At 38.2% G+C, this 19,845-nt stretch overlaps 1 long non-coding RNA gene across 2 annotated transcripts in view; it reads right to left on the bottom strand.

Annotated features, from left to right (window-relative positions):
* Nucleotides 1–264: 264 nt before the first annotated feature.
* Nucleotides 265–19,845, bottom strand: part of LOC131896076 (uncharacterized) — a 34,542-nt gene continuing 14,961 nt past the window's right edge. Inside the window, exons 3-4 of one of the 2 annotated variants that reach the window (XR_009375361.1) lie at nt 2,841–2,943; nt 265–450 (exon numbers count right to left, since the gene is read on the bottom strand). This is a non-coding gene — a long non-coding RNA (uncharacterized LOC131896076). The remainder of the gene's footprint in view (nt 451–2,840; nt 2,944–19,845) is intronic. The other variant, XR_009375360.1, reaches the window with a different exon arrangement.

Below are 19,845 nucleotides of genomic sequence, written 5' to 3'. Positions count from 1 at the left end.
TTCAATCTGTTTTGGTCTATCCCAAGATTCTTCACTTCAGTGAAATGCTCTTCCTAATGCTGAGACCCTTTAATATAGTTCCTCATGTTGTGGTGACTCTTAACTATAAAATTATTTTCATTGCTACTTCATAACTGTAATTTTGCCACTACTATGAATCATAATGTAAATATCTGACATGCAGGATATTTGACATATCACCCTTGTGAAAAGGCTATTTGACTCACAAAGGGGTCACAACCCACAAGTTGAGAACCACTATCCTTAAGGTAATATTGGTTTAATTAGTCAGCTTAGAAAACATTCCTGCTAAAACAGAGATTTTATAGGATCTGGACTTGCAGAAGTGAGAATTAGGGTGGTTTTTGTCTCTTACTCTAGGCAATGTCTACACCTGGATGTATCATCAAGGAAATGCTGCACAGTCCTGGGGCTTCCAGATGTTTCTTTCTACAAAATAAAATAGAGGGAACAGATCTCTGGTTAATGCCAGTTACCATGGTGACAATAATGTAATATAAACACTTTAGGGATGTCTCACTATTGTCCTGCATCTGGAGATCATAGTTAGGCTTACCCAATTCCAGACTTGGGACAATTGAAATTTTACAAGACTATGTGGTACAGCTCAGCAGACTGCCATCTGCCCCATGACAGGTTGCAGGAAGTGGATAACTCTCTACAGCTAATGAAAAACGATTAGCACAGTCACCATACTTGGACACAGCCTCTTCTTCCTAAACTACTTGCCTCAAGCCGGTCAGAATTGTTTCCTATAAAGTATATGGCTTTAAGAATTCCAAAAGAGATCATTATTCACAATCATAAAAATAAAGCCTAGGAGGAAAAGTATGAGTGCAAAAAAGAGCATTAAACCAACCAACACTTATATTTATTCTCTATAATCACTTGTCTTTCTGTAACCATGAGACAGATGGGGAAATGGGTCAGAGGTGAGCTACTACACCCCATCATCACCATTGTTATGAACTCAATGGCCATCACTTTTCCATTGAGCCCAATACCCTCACAATACAAAGTACACACTTGGCCCTCTTCTAGACTCTCACTCTTCATTTACACACTCCTCTTTACTCTATTCACTCCACACAGCGAATCCATCCAACATGCAGCAAGACTATGCTATTAGTGCCTCTCACTTTTCTCTACTAAAAATAGCAGACACATAAACTCCCTAATTCCCCCATCTGAAACTAATGGAATTCCAGCTTCAAAGACTGTAACTTTATCTATTCTGCAACCCAGGTTAGTAAAATGACCCTTCCTCTGCCAACCTGGAGTGTCATTATTTGGGAAATATTACTTCTCAACATTCTCTCTCTTTGTTTGCCTTTTCCATTATTTGCAGTTCAGTGGCTATTAAGACCTGGTGCTGGAGAAAACAACAATAACAACAAAAGAGCCATTTAATAACTAAACTTAAAAACCAAAGCAGTCAGCACATAACAATGCCTTGTCAACATTTCTAAATGAAGCAGAAAGAAGGCGAGCCAAAAGGACAAAGAAAGGGCAAACAAGAGAGACAGGATGCTTTATGATGGATGAGTCTGCATAAGTGGTTTGGATAATGGCTAAGAGGTACAGTCTGCAGCACATTAGGGGGAGGAGGAAAGGGGGTACAAGAAGGAGGAGGAGGATCAGGAGGACGAAGGCTTCCCAAGAAGCTCCCAGGTTGGTGATATATAACCAGGTCTTGGAGAAATGCCACAGTGGATATTTCTCTGAGATGTTCCCTACAATTGCCCAGATTTTGAGACTCTTTGCTTTCCTTCACATTAGCACCACCATCTCCCTCCTCCATACTGTTCCACATGGTCATACCCTCAGCTAGAAGAAATAAATCCCCAGCTGATGAAAATTTAAGGTGGTTAGAATCCTGAAAGCTTTCATACCATAAAGGAAAACACAGTAGAGAAGAAAAGAAAATATTTTGGCATGAAGTGAGTCTTAGGGTTTCTATTGCTGTGACAAAACACTATGACCCAAAAGCAAGCTGGGGAGGAAAGGGTTTATTTGGCTTACACTTGATGTTGTTCATCACTGAAGGAAGTCAGGACAGGAACTAAAATCTGGTAGGATTCTGGAGGCAGGAGCTGATGCAGAGGCCATGGCGCGCGGCGGGGTGGGGTTGGGGGTACTATTTACTGGCTTGCTTCTCCTGGCTTTCCCAGCCTGCTTTCTTATAGAATCTCAGACCACCTGCCCAGGGATGGCACCACCCACCATGGGCTGGAAGCTACCCCACTGATCACTAATTGAGAAAATGCCTGCAGCTGTATCTCAAGGAGGCATTTCCTCAACTGAGGCTCCTTCCTCTGATGAATCTAGCTTGCATCAAGTTGACATTCCAAACCAGCCCATACAAAGTGTTTTCTAGTCCCCATAGATGTCTCTGAGTTAGAGAACATTTTCTTAGATAGGCTTTCTATGCAGTTTTAGATATTTATTAATAAGAGTTGTGACCCTGCCACCTCAATTGTTTTAGCTCCAGAATTAGGATCCACACTCCAATGTCCACTGGAAAGAAGAAAACCGAAAGAAAATTTTCTTCTGGCTCATTTCAGGAGTTTCTGTCAGACTGATCCTAGCAGGCAGGCAGAGCATCCACAAGCCACAATAAACAACTGTATCTTCCTCTGAGTCTGTTATCCATGGTTGCACCCAAGGCAAGTTATTAAAAACTGCAATTTTTGTCCCATCTCAAAGTGCTGCCACACTTTATCCCCCACCTAGTTTTGGTTCACCACCACTAATCTGAAATCAAGTCAATACTGAAACAGAAAGTGGGGGAGTAATTACACCACACAGTCTTTGTTAACCTGCTGACATTGTGTGCCAGACTTGAGTCAGTCTCTCTGGCTTCTTTATAGATCTGTGGCTGAAAGTCTTGTCCAGTTGTTTTGCTCCACTTGAAGCTGATTCCTGCAAAGTAAGAGCTATTCTCAAAATTTTCCAAAGACTGTGCTAATTCAAAAGCACTATCCAGGAGTACCAGGCTTAGAACTTAGCTTCAGCAGGTCTCTTTGTCTACATCTTACTCATGTCTTATCTTCCACTGGCCTCTGCAGTCCCCTTGCAGGGTGCCTTCAGTTAATGCTGCCTTTGTGGCATCTCCATATCTAACAGAAGCTGAACTTATTTCAGTAGTCTACTCATCCTTTCTAAGTAAGATCCTACTCATGTAAACTCTTTAACCATGTAAAAGGAATACAGAATCCAAAGTGGCTGTTCCCCAGGTAGGTAGAGATAGAGTGGAAAGAGATACGAGGAAATGCTCTAAAGCCAAAGTCATGTGCATTGATTGTTTCATAAGATTTTGGGTCCTCAGATGTTTGCAATTGTCAAAACTTAGTGAATGTTCACTTAAGGCTTATTAATTTTATTATATTGAAAATAAAAAAACAAAGAAAAACTTCAACCAACTGATTTCTATCTTTCCAAACTTGCTTTTCCATGAGCAATTTTTATTTCATGCATTTCTACTCATGGCTAAAATACTGTGGTCATCGTTGACTTTACCCTTCAAAGCAATCCATCAATTAATCCTGCTGTCCCCAACTCCAAACTATAATTGAATATAACATGCATTATTAATATTCTAAGCTACTCCATCATGTACTATTGCCTGCATCATTGAAAATTCTTATTAATGGTGTCTTTGCTTACATCCTGTCACTGATGCATTTCTTTACCCATTCCAGATTCAGAAGTATGCCATAAGTACTGAGAACCATGTGAAGCACAAATCAACCATCTCCTTTTTTTTTTCCGATGCTAATCTCAAGTAAAGTAAAAATGAGAAGCTATTTCATTATCTACTTAACTGGATTGAGATTTGTCTAGCAACTAATAAAACATATCTGTAGGTATATCTATGAAGTCATTAGCAGAGACAATTTGATTGTGACGTACATTAATCAGGGTTTTCTAGAATAAAAGAACAGATAAAATGAATATATATATATATATATATATATATATATATACATACATGTGTCTCAGTTAGAGTTTTATTGCTGTGAAGAGGCACTATGACCATGATAACTCTTATAAAGGAAGGAAAACATTTAATTGGGGCTGGTTTGCAGTTTCAGAGGTTTAGTCCATTATTGTCATGGAGGGAAGCATGACAGTGCACAGGCAGACCTGGTGCTAGAGAAGGAGCTGAGAGTTCTACATCATGATCTGCAGGCAGCAGAAAGAGACTATGTGCCACACTGGGCATAGCTTAAGCATATAAGACTTCTAAGCCTGTCCCAACAGTGACACATTTCTTCCAATAAGGCCATACTTCCTAATAGCACCACTCCCTATGGGCCAAACATTAAAACAAATGAGTTTATGGGGGCCATTCCTATTCAAACCACCACCATATATGATGAATAAATATATAAATATATGAATGAATACATATATATATACACAAACATAATATGTATATATAATGAATATGTATGTGTATGAATACACACACACACACACACACATATATATATATATATATATATATATATATACACACACACATATATATGTATGATTTATTAGACTGGCTTACAAGCTGTGGTCCAGCTAATCCAACAATGGCTGTCTCCCAATGGAAAGTCCAAAAATTCAAGTTGTTCACTCTGCAAAGTTGAATGTGTTAGCTGATCTTCATTGTATATCAGAATCCCAAAGAAGTAGCCTATAATACCAGTAAAGAAATGAAATTGTTAGTGAGAGCAAGGGCAAGCATGTAAAAGACAAAAGCTCCCTTCTGGCTGCAACCAGAAACTGTGACCCAGATTTAGGGAGGGTCTCCACACCTCAAACGATTGAATCAAGAACAATTCTTCACAGGTATATCCAACTACTTGGTTTTTAGTAGTTAAATTGACAACCAAGAAAAGTCACCAAATGACTTAATGCGTGGACTAACCTCCTGATGTGTTCATGGGTACTTTGCTACTCATCAAAAATAGTTTCTTTTAGATGATATATCCTAGGCATTTCATAAGCTTTGAGAGTGTCACTACTGATGCTTGCAGTTTGATATAATGGTAATAAAAATGTTACAGGAGTGACCAATCCATTGATTTTTTTGCATGGATTTAAGATCCACTTCATGAGATGGAACCCATACCTGACACTCCTAAAGTGTCTAAAACCTTGAAACTAGATAGGTGTGGTGGTTTGAATGAGACTGACACCCCCTACCCCACAGAATCATAGATTTGAATGTTTGGTGACCAGAGAGTGGCATTATTTGAAAGGATTGGGAGGTTTGGTCTCATTGGAGGAGGTGTGTCATTGGGGTGGGCTTTGAGGTTTCAGAAGCCCATGCCAAGCCCAGAGTCTCTGTCTTCCTGCTGCCTGTGGATCCAGATGTAGAGCTCTCATCTTCTTCTCCAGCACCATGTCTGCCTGAGTGCTGTCAAGCTCACCACTATGTTGACAATGGACTAAACCTCTGAAACTATAGGCAAAATCTAATTAAATGCTTTATTTTATAAGAGCTGCTGTGGTCATGGTGTCTCTTCACAGCAATAGAAACCCTAACTAAGACAACCACACTCAAGTGCAGGTCTCAAACCCAGAATTAGTTAGCCAACACAAAATTGACCCCATGGTTTTGATATTATTGTTTTGTTTTTGTGCCTTTGTTTCTTTACTTTGGTTTGATTTGGTTTTTTTATTTTGTTTTGTTTTGTATTTTTTTAACTTTGGTCTTATTGGGTTGTTGTTGGTCTTATTAGGTTGTTGTTGTTGCTTATCTGTTTGTTTGCTTTGATTTTGGTGTTTTGATTTTTGTTTTTTATTTTATTTTTTGTTTTGAGAGAAAGAAAGAACATGAAATTAGGTGGTTGTGGAGGTGGGGAGATTTAAGAGAATTGGGGGAGAGAAAAGAATATGATCAAAATAAACTATATGAAAAATCAACAAAATATCAGATACTTAGTGTTGGCAAATGATGAATTCTGAGCATTGAGTATGGGAAACAGATGTAGTTTTTGATTGAGAGCATTTATAGGCAAGGTTTCAGGATAATGGTTTAGTCATCCAGAACATACCTTAATGTATCATGTAAAATTTGGGGTACTTGGCTTGACTCTATGAATTCTTGGTTTTGTCAAAGCCTATGTTGATCACTACATAAGCCTAGCTTGTCTCCACACTTCCTCAACCTTCACATTTGTTCTTTCTGGTTTACCTGAAACACAGGTGTCTATGGATAAGAAGAAAAAAAACTTTCTAGTGGTATCTTTCTAACATGGTTACTGTTAGGGTCACACATAAATTCAAATTCTGTTGATTTCATACTTGTAAAAATTGTCTGAGGTAGTGTGAGTTTTCATTTCAAGAACAAATGGATGATTGTTATCATGTGTTATTTCTGGCCTAGTACTGAATCTTGGATATCTTCCCATTTTTAACAAGTAACATTAACTCACTTTGAGGGAGGTATATTCTTTTCCAGGGACAATGTCAGCTTTGTAATATTAATTTTCCAGTGGCCTTGAGGAGCCAATGGTTGCCAGTAGGCATCTGTTCCTCTACAGAAATAGCCAAAGGGCCATGCAAGATATTGGACTTTCTTCTGGCCATGGAAGAAGTGTGTTCCAATATCAACTCAAAACTTGGAAATCTAGGGAGAAGCCGTTCCACATTACTTCCAAAGAATTCAAGCCCAAAGCCCATGTGATGAGCTAATCATTGTAATAGCGTGAAAATACAATACCAGACAAAATAAGATAAGCAAATACAAGCTTAAAATAACAGGAAAAAAACTGAGATAAAGAGAATAATGAAAAAGCAAGAAGAAAATAACAAAATAAAAATGGGAAAATATTGAGTAGTAGAAAAGAAAAAAATTGTTCATGTTCTCTAAAAAGCTTATTTTGAATCATTTAAAGTAAGAAAAAATAAAAAGAAAACAGATTAGAGAAAATATGACAAACAATAAAAAAAACTGAGATGAGAACGAAGTAATTCTAGTTAAGGTCGTAGGTCATACAAATCCAGTTTCTAGAGATAGAAGGATGAAAGATTTATTCCCAAAGACCAATGTAAGTAGTAGGGATTCCGTAACAGTGACTCCTGTGAAGGCAGAGCAAGAAGTAGGCCTGTCTTGTCTGTAACTGGCTTGCTTTAGTTAGCCAGTGCTCTGTTTAAAATAGAAAAAAAAGGTGTATTCCAAAAGTCTTGGTTTAATTAGATTGTTATGATTGATATTTATACTAGAAATGAAAACATATGGAATGCTTTTAAAAATATGATTAATACTGGAAATGCAAAATATTTAACCAGATGAAAATAAAATAAGAAAATAAAACTTAGAAAATGAAAAAAAGCTGGGCGGTGGTGGCGCACACCTTTAATCCCAGCACTTGAGAGGCAGAGGCAGGCGGATCTTTGTGAGTTCAAGACCAGCCTGGTCTACAGAGTGAGATCCAGGGAAGGCACAAATCTACACAGAGAAACCCTGTCTCGAAAAACCAACAAAAAAAAAAAAAAGAAAAGAAAAAAGAAAGAAAGAAAATGAAAAAAAAAAAAGCAGGCAGTGATGGTGTACACCTTTAATCCCAGCACTTGAGAGGCAGAGGCAGGTGGATCTCAGTGAGTTTGAGGCCAGCCTGGTCTATAAATCGAGTTCCAGGACAGCCAGAACTGTTACATAGAGAAACCCTGTCTTGAAAAATAAACAAACAAACAAAGAAAGAAAATGAAAAAAAATGATAGTTTGTGACTCTGGGGGAAACATAACCCTAAATGATATAACTTCATATACATCAAACATTAAATAATAAAAACCCAATGCCGGGCAACCTGGCTTAAAGTTGCTGGTCAAAGGAGTCGAAGAGACTATTAGAATAATATAGGATATTATATTGCCCTTGTTGCTTCTCTGTACTGCAGCAAGTAAAAGAGACATAAGACTAGGAAGTTGTGTCTAGCTCTGTTTCTGTGCATTTAGATCCTTTATAAAAAAAACTTTTGCAGGCTTTATGTGGATGTACATGGCCCTGGATGTTGCACACCATTTGTAGGTGGAGTTTTCCTGTCCCAACCACCTGTTCCCAAATAACCAGCAGGGACTTCCCAAATAATTGACTTAGAGACTTAATATAAATTATAAATGCTCAGCCAATAGCTCAGGCTTATTACTAACTAGATCTTACATTTAAAGTTAACTCATATTCCTCATTGATGCTCTGCTACAAGGCAATAAATTTATTAGCATGACATGTTCACCTCCTGTTCCCCCTGTGTCTGGTTGGCAACTTCTGATAGCTCTTCTCCTTCCCAACATTCTCAATTTTGCGTTCCTGCCTAACTTTTTCTTGTTCAGCTATTGGCCAGTCAGCTTCTTTATTGAATCAATTACAGGGACAAATCTTCACAGTGTACAAAAAGATTATTCCACAGCAGTACCCCATTTTTAAACCAGGTTATTTGTTTTCTTGAAATCCAGGGGGTTTTTTTAGTTATTTATATATTTTAAATATGTATCTATCAGATATATAGTTGGCAAATTTCATTTCTCATTCTGTAGGCTGTTGCTTTTTCCAAATGATGGTTTCCTTTGCTGTACAGAAGCCTTTCAGTTTCTTGAGATCCCATTTAATAATTGTTCATCTTAGTTTCTGTGCTAAAGGTGTTCAGTTCAGGAAGTCTTTTCCCATGTCAATGAATTCAAGGCTATTCCCACTTCCTCTTCTCTCAGGTTCATTGTATCTGGTTTTTGTTGAAGTCTTTTCTTTGATACATTTGGAGTTCAGATTTGTGCAGGGTGGTAAGTATGGATCTATTTGCATTCTTCTACATGCAGATTACTAGCATTGTTTGATGAAGATGCTGTCTTTTTTCCAGTATACATTTCAGGCTTCTTTATCAAAAGTCAGGTATCCTTTGGTATATGAATTTATGCCTGGGTCCTCAACTCAATTTCATTGATTGATACAGTGTGTATATCTTTGTTCCAATACCATGCTGTTTTTTTTAATTACTATAGCTCTGTAGTACAATTTGAGGTTGGGAATGTGATCTTTCCAGCAGATCCTTGATTATTCAGGATTATTTCATCTATTCTGGGTTATTTTTGTTTCCATATGAAATTGAAAATATTCCTCTCAAGGTATGTGAAGAATATGTGTTGGAATTCTGTTGGGAACTGCGTTGACATTATAAATGGCTTTTGATAGAATGGCCATTTTTACTATGTTAATCCTACCTACCCAATCCATGAACATGGGAGATCTTTCCATCTTCTGGTATCTTCTTCAATTTCTTTCTTCAAAGACTTGAAATTTTATCATTCAAGTCTTTTACTTACTTGGTTAGAGTTACCCCAAGATATTTTATATTACTTGAGACTATTGTGGAATGTGTTTCCCTGATTTCTTTCTCACTCATTTTTCATTTGTATATATGTGGAATACTGATTTTTGTGAGTTAATTTTGAATCCAGCTATTTTGCTGAATGTGTTTTTCAGCTGTAGGAGTTCCTTGGTGGAATTTTTTTGGTCACTATGTATACTATTATATAATCTGAAAATAAAGATACTTTGAGTTCTTTCCTTTTAATTTGTATCCCCTTGATCTCCTTCAGTTGTCTTATTGCTTTAGCATCATTTGGAAAAAGCAACAGCCTACATAGACTTCAGGTACTATGTTAAATAGATGTGGAGATAGTGGACAATCTTGTCTTGTTCCTGATGTTAGTGGAATTGCTTTAAGTTTCTCTCCATTTAAGTTGATGTTGGCAATGGGCTTGCTGTAAAACTGCCTTTATTACATTGAGATGTGTATCTTGTATCCCTAATCTCTCCAGTATTTTTTCTATCTATCTATCTATCTATCTATCTATCTATCTATCTATCTATCTATCTATTTATTTATTTATTTATTTATAATTAAAAAAATTATTCATTTCACATACCAAAGATACTTGGTTTAATATTTGTTTAAAATTACCCATACAGCAGTAGTCACCTCTCTTTCTGTGTGTGCTTATGTGTGTCCATGTTTGTATGTGTATGTGTAAACCAGACTATAACCTCAGGTTTTATCTGCCCTCTTCCATCTTCCTGCCCCTCCATTCTCCCCCTCCCAACCCACCCACCATTCCCTCCTACAATAAGGTAAGGCCTCCCATGGGGAGGTACATTTAGTAGAGGAGTAGGATCAGAATCCATCGTTGGTGCATGAGCAGGCCTTTTATCTATGATGGGATATCTCTCCAGTACTTTTATCATGTAAGGGCGTTGGATTTTGTCAAAGGTCTTTCCTGATCCAATGAAATGATCATGTCATTTTATTGAGTGTGTGTGAATGTGTTCATGTGTGTATGTTGGATTATATTTTAAAAATCTCTGAGAAGTGTTTTGAAAGAATTGAGCCTGACAACAAATGTTGAAGAATGACTAAAATATATGTTGGCCAACTAAGTACAGATAGTTTACAAATTATCTATGTTTGGACTCAAACTCCCAAGTTAATAACTGTTCCTTGGGGAAGGCAGTTTGCCTTTTTGTGTCTCAGTTTACTGTCACTATGAACAGGAAAGTGGTGAGGGACCACAAACATTGTTATTGAGATTATATGTAAGTGCTTGAAAAGGTTTTGTTTAATATTACGCATATAGCAGCAGTCCCCTCTCTTTCTGTGTGTGCTTATGTGTGTCCATGCTAGTATGTGTAGATGGAAACCAGACTATAACCTCAGGTTTCATCCCCCAATCATTGTCCCCTCTTTCTGTGTGAGCCATAGTCTCTCACTGACCTAGAGCTCACCAGTTAGGCTAGGCTGAGTGACCAGTGCGCCCAGGTCTCTACCTGCCTCCACCTCCTCAGTTCTGAATGATGAAATGCTCTCTATTCTTAAAAATCATTTTCTATTTTTGAAATCAGAGTATAATTATCTCATTTCTGCCCTTCCTTTTCTTCCTTCCAACACCTCCTGTGAACACCCCTCTTTGCTATCTTAAATAATAGTCTCTTTTTCTTTCATTGTTAATATATATATTATGATGTGTGTGTGTGTGTGTGTGTGTGTGTGTGTGTGTGTGTGTCTAAACACATAAATACAGCCTGCTCAGTTCGTGTAATGTTACCTGTATGTGTATGATTTCAAGGACGACTCTTTTTTATTGGATAACTAATTGGGGGACTCTTCTATGGAAAAACCACTTCTCTAGTTCTCAGCATTCCCCAGTTGCTCATTCCTTTTTCCATCTTAGCTTGACATTGGTGTCCAGCCTTTCTGCCCAGCCATTGCACATCCTTTACCAGGGAGTCTATCTGAGTAAATGGACAGAACTAGAAAATATCATATTAAGTAAGGTAACTCATACCCAGAATGCCCTATTTTTATGCAGATTCTGGGGATCAAATGTATGTTCTTATGCTTGCAATGCAAACACTTTGCTGACTGAGCCATCATCCCAGGGCCTGATTCACCCTCTTTTATTTGCAATTTTATTTTCTGCACTCAAGTCACCTCCAATAAACTGTACTCTAAAGTTACTTAATGCAAAGCTCTAGAAATAAGCAATTAATATTTTAAATAACTTTAACTATAACATATTTGCTGTAGTTTATTTTCCTCTGATTTTATTATTGTTAACCTCTTAATGTGTATTGGTTACACATTAATCTTTATCATAGGCATATACATAAAGAAAAAATACATAAAGAATACAATGATACCAAAGGTTTGGGACAATTACTTGCACACTAAGAAAGGTATATCCTGGGGAGAGATAACTCAATCAGGAAAGTAAAAGATATACCTTGGAGCTGGAGAAATAATTCTGTAAATTATTTGCCTTATAAGCAAGAGGACTTGAGTTTAATGCTCCAAACCCAAGTTTTAAAAGCCAAGCTCACTGGTCCAATAGTGGCATGGCAGTTCTGAGGGTAACCACCTCCTGACTGAATCGGAGGTCCACTCCATGAAATGTAATATATGCCTGGTACTGTAAACCTGGCCAAAAGCCAATGGCTAAGGGGGTCATGAGACCTCGGAGAAAACTTACTACTAATACATTGCTAAATAGACACACAGTTAAAGTGCCTTCTAAATATTTATGTTCAAACTGACAGTCTGTTGCTGTTCTCAGCCTTAGTCAGAGAAGCCTCTTTGAGCATTGGCCAATGTTCAATTCAATGTTTTCTTCATGCTGGGGAGTGCAGTGCAGGCTGCTAGGGGAGAAAAGTTAGCAATAGCCTTATCCTGGCTCCAGCAATCTCCTCACTTTCAGTGTCTCCAAAGTCCAATCACATCTCTTCAGTCATATCTGTCCAGGTCACTGTTGTCATGAAACCTATTTCCAGGAAAGGACAGCACCTTCCTGGCAGCTACAGTTGACTCAGGCCTTTCAAAACAAGCACAGTAGAACTGGAAGTCAATTGGTGTCCACCCTAGGCTGCTTCTTTGCAGAGAAAATTCCCTCCTAAGCTTGTATCTTATCTCTTTAGCTCTTTCCCTTGTAGTAATAACATCTATTGTTTTCCCCCGTGATTCCTATCTTTCATTGCATTGCATGGATGTGGCTTGTCATCCATCATCTTACCCAGAAGTTGACAAAACATTCACTCAGGTGTACTTTTAAATGCTTTATTATTCTTTCTTATTAGGACTTCTTAAAGTTACAAATTTATATATCATAGTGTCTAGTTTATGTCTCAGAGGTATATGTGTGTGTGTGTGTGTGTGTGTGTGTGTGTGTGTGTGTTATAGAAATGAAGTTTTAATGTTGTAAGGGAGGGCTAAGGAGATGGCTCGGTGGTGGGGGGTAAGTCATGTAAAAGCACGAAGACTGGAGTTCATGTCCACAGCAACCTCATGAAAATCTAGGAGTGGCTGTATGAGCCTGGAACGCCAGTGCTGTGGTAGAGAAGAGGCAGTAGGCTTACTGGGGTTTATTGCCAGCTAGTTTAGCTCTAGGTTCCATGAGAAATCTTGTGTAAATTGAACACTGGACAGTGACAGAGAACAGGACACCTCATGCCTTCCTTCAGCTCCCCCATGTCATGGACATACACCTGTATAGACACATGCACATATACCACCTCCTCTTCTTGATAGATGCCTGAGCCTTGAGGGGAGTGGCTTGATAAAGACATCCCATTTAGGCCTGAATGTTCCAAAGGTCTCTGACTTTCTACACAATGTCCAGTTGTAAGTTTCTGTGTTAATTCTCTTCTACTTTCTCGATAAGGGTTGAGCAATGCACTAATATGTGGGTATAACATTTTCATCACTATGAAACATTTCATTACTATGTAAATGAACTAAACCTTAAGGGAGGTCACATCCACAGTTATGATGTGGCCTTTCATCATAACTACCATCATGTGTAGCAGCACGTTGCTGTGTTTTTCAAGTTCCACTGGAAGCTGAAACTCCGTTTATTGCTTTCCCTTTTCTTTTGTCTCTTCAGTCCCCTACTTTCCCCTCTCATGTCCTGACTCTACAAAAAGTTCTGTCTGTTGGCTTTGTGTCCTGAATATCAAGGGAAAATAAGGAAATATTAGATGTCCACACAAATGCCTACCTATCTCATAGAGGACAAGAACCAGGTAGACAATTTTAGGAAAGCAAGACACCCAACATTTTGGAATTGTTTCTTTTTTAAAATAAGATATTCAACATTTTATTTTAAAATAGACTCTGTGTCTATTGATCTTATAGGCTAGTATAAGTGCATTGGCTGGGATAATCTGGAATTTGGGGCAAGTTAGGTATATTAAATGTAGATGTAACCAACCGTCTTATTAAATAAGATACACAGAGCTGATTCAGAGAAGAAAGCCAAGAGGTCAGAGCTAAGAGCCTCACCCTTCCTGCTTCAGTGATCCTCTTCAGTCAAGAGAGCTCTCCGAAAGGGACCTACTTCCTGTGTGTATGTCTTTATATAGTCTAGCTGTTCTGCCTTCTCATTGGTTGTAAACCTAAACATGTGACTGCCTTGTCACTGCCTGTATGTACCGCCCTCCAGGTCCTTAAAGGCGTGTGCCACCGCCGCCATGCACTTGCTATGGTTCTAATAGCTCTGACCCCCAGGCAACTTTATTTATTAACATACAATTAAAAATCACATTTCAGTACAAGTAAAATACCACCACAATTAAATGCATGTTTGATTTATGATATACTTGCCTTATGAGTCTATCAAGATGTGATCACTTGCATGTATATGTTTATGTTTGTGTTCATATGTATGTGTGTACATATGCACATCGTGTGCATTTGTCATGTAAGTGTGAAGGTCAAAGGATAACCTGAGATCTCAGTCTTCAGGTGCAAGAGTTTAATCACATGAGCTTGTCTAGGTAGCCCTTGAATTTTGAGGGACCCACTTTCCTCTGCTTTCCATCTGTCCATCACTACAATTACATGTTTGAACTGTGAGATCCAGCTTTTAATGTGGGCTCTAAGAATCAAGTACATTACTAATTGACTATTTTCTTAGTTCATGACCCATTACAAGTCAAAGGACATCTTTATATGTGAAATATTTATGATATATATCTGCTTGTCTACTACTAAATCTGACGTCCTTTGAGAAAGCCATTATTACTGAGCCAAGTGTATACCAAGGAACTATAGCATAATGTAATCTAAAATGAAAGGAGAAATTTGCACCTAATTTCTAATCTGGGTGTTTTCATCTCACTGGCAGACAAAGGTGTGTGAATTGTCTCCACACAAAACCATCAGCTACTGTCCCAAGAGGCAGCTGAATCTGATTTCTGATCTGTGATGTTGGAACAGGTGACTTGGAGAAAATGAGCAGTTGGTTTTCTTACCTGTAATGTGAGAGAGTTGGAGTTAATCATCACTTAAGTTTCCTTGAGGCTTTAAAACTAGCTTGCTGTTTGGAACTTTCCAAACCTTCCAATCATGCAGAAAGGGACTAAGTCTTACAATTCTCTTTTCATTTCACATTTCTGTTTTCCTCCTGGGTGATTTAAGTCCTGGTTTGTGGAGCAGAGAAGAGCTGAAATCACAGTAAGGTACTGAGGGTAAAGAAAAAACAAGGGGCAATCTGGTCCACTCCTACCTCTGACTGATAACACTGAGGTTTCCAAACTGTGTGATTTGTTCAAGTTCCCTTTGTATTAGTGGACATGTGCAAAAAGAAGCTTCTTGGATGAGGATTGCGAAATGCCCTTTTTTTGAGTATAAAGGTAAATACTTAGGGGGTAGTTTTAATATTATGTCAGTATCACAGGAAAATAGCAGTAGGTTTTCATCTAGGGTATATGACTTACCAAGCTACAGGTTCTTGGGTTAGTTTATATTACCAGGCTGAATTTTCCCCTATTAAGTGGCTTTTAAATCCAATCAGAAAGTGAATTTGCAAGGTTTTTTTTTATATAATAAAGGTTTTTTTAAATAATAATAAAAAAACAGAAGTGCTTGGCTACTCTCATAACATCATACTGCTCTTGTACCTGTTGCCATGGATTGAAAGTCAGCAGCTACATATGCGGGAGAACCTGTGGTATTTTCTGGGGCTGGGTTACCTCACTTAGAATGATTATTTCCAGCTCCACTCATTTACTTGCAAATTTTCATTTTTTTTTTTTACAACTGAATTGTTGCATGAATCTCAAAGGGTCATATCAATAAAAACAAACCTGGAGCCAGGTATTAGAGTGAACGCTGGAAGATCAGAGAAGCAGAACAGGCCACAGTCACCTCACCTTGCCAATTCCTCAGCTGATCCTGTTTCCTCAGACTGGATGCCTCTCAGCTGACTGTGCTGCTCAAAAGCCTAAAAGCTTAACTGTAGCTGGAGAGTTTTCTCTCTGGGTCCCGCCAAGCCCTGGCAGTCCGACAGTCCACTTATAAAATAAACACACAGATGCTTATATTATTTAAACTGTTTGGCCTAATGGCTCAGGCTTCTAGCTATCTAGTTCTTATATCTTAAATTAATCCATTTCTATAAATCTATACCTTGCCACGTGGCTCTTGGCTTACCAGCATCTTCACAAGCTGCTTGTCATGGTGGCAGCTGGCAGTGTCTCCCTCTGCCTTCCTGTTCTCTCAATTCTCCTCTCTGTTAGTCCCACCTATACTTCCTGCCTGGCTACTGGCCAATCAGTGTTTTATTTATTGACCAATCAGAGCAGCACATTTGACATATAGACCATCCCACAGCACTTAACCAGGCCAAAAGCCTCTAGTTCCTGGTCTTCACGCCTTATATACCTTTCTGCTTTCTGCCATCACTCCTTGGGATTAAAGGCTCACTTCTTGGGATTAAAGATGTGTGTCACCATGCCTGGCTGTTTCCAATGTGGCCTTGAACTCACAGAGATCCAGAGGGATTTCTGCCCCTAGAACACTAGGATTAAAGGTGTGTGCTACCACTGCCTATCCTCTATGTTTAATATTGTGGCTGTTCTCTTCTCTGGCCTTAGATAAGTTTATTAGCATGAACAATATTTTGGGGAACACAATACCACCACATTTCCCCTTTTTTGTCTAAAATTAAAAAAAGCTTATAACTAATACAAGAAAAACTATCCAATAAGTATATACAATATATACAGTCAAGAATTACATTAATGATGTTGAGTCCATTAACATTTGACAGATTCAGATAAAAAACCTCCATTATATATATTAACAATGTCCAGTCCAGTAACATTTGATAAACTCAGACGAAAAATTTTCATTACTTATCCTATTTAAAACAAGTAGTTCCCTTTTAAAAGTAGATTCCATAATCTCCCTTTTTATCTTATCATATTCATATTCTCTCTTTTTTCTTTTCATAATAGATTCAATAATCTACCTTTTGTCATTTTTATATCTTCCCCATTTTTCTTTTTAGAGTAGATTCAATGATCTACCCATTTATCCTATTATTTCTTTATCTTTTTTCTCAGAATAGACTCAATGATCTACCTCACATCTATATTCTCTTTTTCCTTTTTCTTTTTTTAAACAAAAACTCTGAATCTAATCTCCTTGTTCAGCTCTTTTCCTGACCATTAACAATTAACAACTTGTAACCAACCATCATAAACAATGACAATATCCATAACTCATTAAATGACCAAAAACCTCCCATCCTAACTCTTGGGAATGTGGGCGTCATTTTCTTAAAATTACTTCCTGCTTTCTGGGGGAGAAGGCATCTTTAGGGGATCCTGAAAAGAAAATTTTGAGTTAATTGTCAAGTCCTGTATCATTTGTCCAGTCGCTGCATAATGAGAAAGTGCAGGGCTTGTTTCAAGTCTTTGTTCAAGTAGTCTGTCAGGTTGGATCATCTCAGCTAGCCATCTCAAAATTGTTCTGAGCAGTTTGTAGTCCAAAGCCAATCTTTCCGTGGTGTTAATCAACTTGATGGCTTTACCATAGTCCTTGTGGAATCATCATTGTGGGGTCCCATAATCCTTTTGAAGATTTCAAAGTTGCTGTTAGGTGTGGTCATGTTTCCCTGAAGATTTTTTTTTTTGGTCTCCTCTGTGGTTTGGAGCAATCACAGTCTGATAAATGTCTGTCTCTTAGAACCATGAATGTTCTTCCTAGAAGAGAAAATCTTCACAGCAATTTCTCCTCACCATTTGTCTTGCCAAACTTTTCCAAACTGATCTTTGCTGATGCTTTCTTGTAACACGATGGTCCTGCCAATTCTTCTCTGAAAAAGCAGCAGTAAGCCCTTTGTCTCAGGTAGCAGCATCAATGCAGTCACCAACACTATGAGAAGGAGCCAGCAACTCTTGGAGCAGCAGTCACTGCCTCCATGATCCCACTGCCACTGTTTGTAGCTAGTCCCCAGCTGGCCATAGCTTCTCCTTAGCAAGCCTCCTAGGCCAGCCTCAAACTCAGGTCCTCCTGCCTCTGCCTCCTTCAGCAAATCCTACCGGCATGTGCCATCACAACCAGCTGAGGGTAGCTGGGGCCTGAGCTGGGGCCCACAAGGCCACAGGCAAGCAGCTTTTTCATGAATTTGTACCACAAATGTTGGGCGCCAGATGTAGCAGGAATCTTAAAAGTTCTTATCAATAAAATCAAACCTGATGCCAATTATTGGGGTGAACGCTGGAAGATCAGAGAAGCAGAACAAGCCACAGCTACCTCACCTTGCCAGTTCCTCAACTGATCCTGTTTCCTCAGACTGGAAGCTTCTGTGTCCTCATCCCAATGGCTCTCAGCTGAACTGTTGCTCCAAAGCTTGAAAGCTTAACCAGCCAAAAGCTTCTAGTTCCTGGTCTTCACGCCTTATATACCTTTCTGCTATCTGCCATCACTCCCTGGGATTAAAGGCTCACTTCTTGGGATTAAAGGCGTGTGTCATCATGCCTGGCTGTTTTCAGTGTGGCCTTGAACTCACAGAGATCCAGAGGGATGAATGCTAGGATTAAAGGTGTGTGCTACCACTGCCTATCCTCTATGTTTAATATTGTGGCTGCTCTCTTCTCTGACCTTAGATAAGTTTATTAGCGTGCACAATATTTTGGGGAACACAATACCACCACAATGAGTAATAACTATTTAATTGTGTAAATGAATCATGTTTTTATTATCCATTAATCAGTGGATGGACATCTAAGCTGTTTCCATTTCTTGAGAATTTTGAATAGAGCTACAATGAACATAGATGAACAAGTATCTCTACAACAGCATATAGAGTCCTTTGGATATATGTCTAGGAGTGGTATAGCAAGATCGTACAATAGATCTATTTCTGCCGTTTTTAGGAACTCCCACTAATTTCCCTAGTGAATAGTATCAGTTTGCAGTCCCAATAACAGTAAATAAGTGTTCCCTTCTCCCTATCCACACCAGAATGTGCTGTCTTTGATTGTTATTAACCATTCTGACAGTATATAATCTTAGATGAACTTGTAAAATACTTTTAATTTTCATTTCTTTTGTGGGTAAGGTTGTTGAACATTAAAAAAAAAATTTCTTAGTCATTTATATTGGTTCTTTGTGGAACTTTCTGGTTTGTTCCATACCCCCATTTGTGTGTATATTCTAAACATACATCTTCTGTCAGATGCATGACTGGTAAAAATTTTTGCCATTCTGTGGGCGGCCTCTTCACTTGATTTATGGTATGCTTTGGCTTACAGAAGCTTTGTGGTTTCCTGAGATACCATTTGTCAATAGTTGGTTTTAATGCATGTACTATTCCAAAATCATTATCTGTGGCTGTAAGTAGAAGAATATTCCCCACCTTCTTTTCTAACAGATTCAGGATAGATCTATTTGTAGTTGAGTTCTGAATGGGATGTGGGATATGGATCTAATTTCATTCTTCTACATGTAGTCCTGCTTGTCCAACACCAGTTGTTGAAGAGGCTGTCTTTTCTTCAGTACTTTTGGCCACATTGTCAAACCTAGGTTTCTTTATTATAACTGGGTTCTCAATTCTGTTCCATTGATCAATGCTTTTTTATGGCAGTACTATGATGTTTATTACTATAACACTGTAGTACACCTTGAAATCTGTGATGGTGGAATCTCCAGCAGTATTTTTTTTCCCCAGGTTTGTCCTGTCTATCCTGGGTCATTTGTTTTTCATATAAATTTTAAGAGGTTTTTTTTTTTTCAATTTCTGTGAAGAATTACATTGAAATCTTTAGGGGAAATTACATTTAATATGTACTTTGCTTTTGGGAGGGTTCTATTTCAGCCATGTTAATCCCACAATCCATGAGCCTGGGAGGTATTTCAATCATCTGGTATCTTCTTCAATTTCTTTCTTCAGGGTTTTAAAGTTTTCATTATACAGCTCTTTCACTTCATTTGTTTAGGTTTATTTCTAGATATCTTTTTGGTTATTGAGAATGAGATTATCTCCTTGAGTTA

This window comes from Peromyscus eremicus, chromosome 19, assembly GCF_949786415.1.
Source record: "Peromyscus eremicus chromosome 19, PerEre_H2_v1, whole genome shotgun sequence".
In the NCBI taxonomy this organism is placed as follows: domain Eukaryota; kingdom Metazoa; phylum Chordata; class Mammalia; order Rodentia; family Cricetidae; genus Peromyscus; species Peromyscus eremicus.
This window is presented reverse-complemented; position numbering and strand designations above follow the sequence as displayed.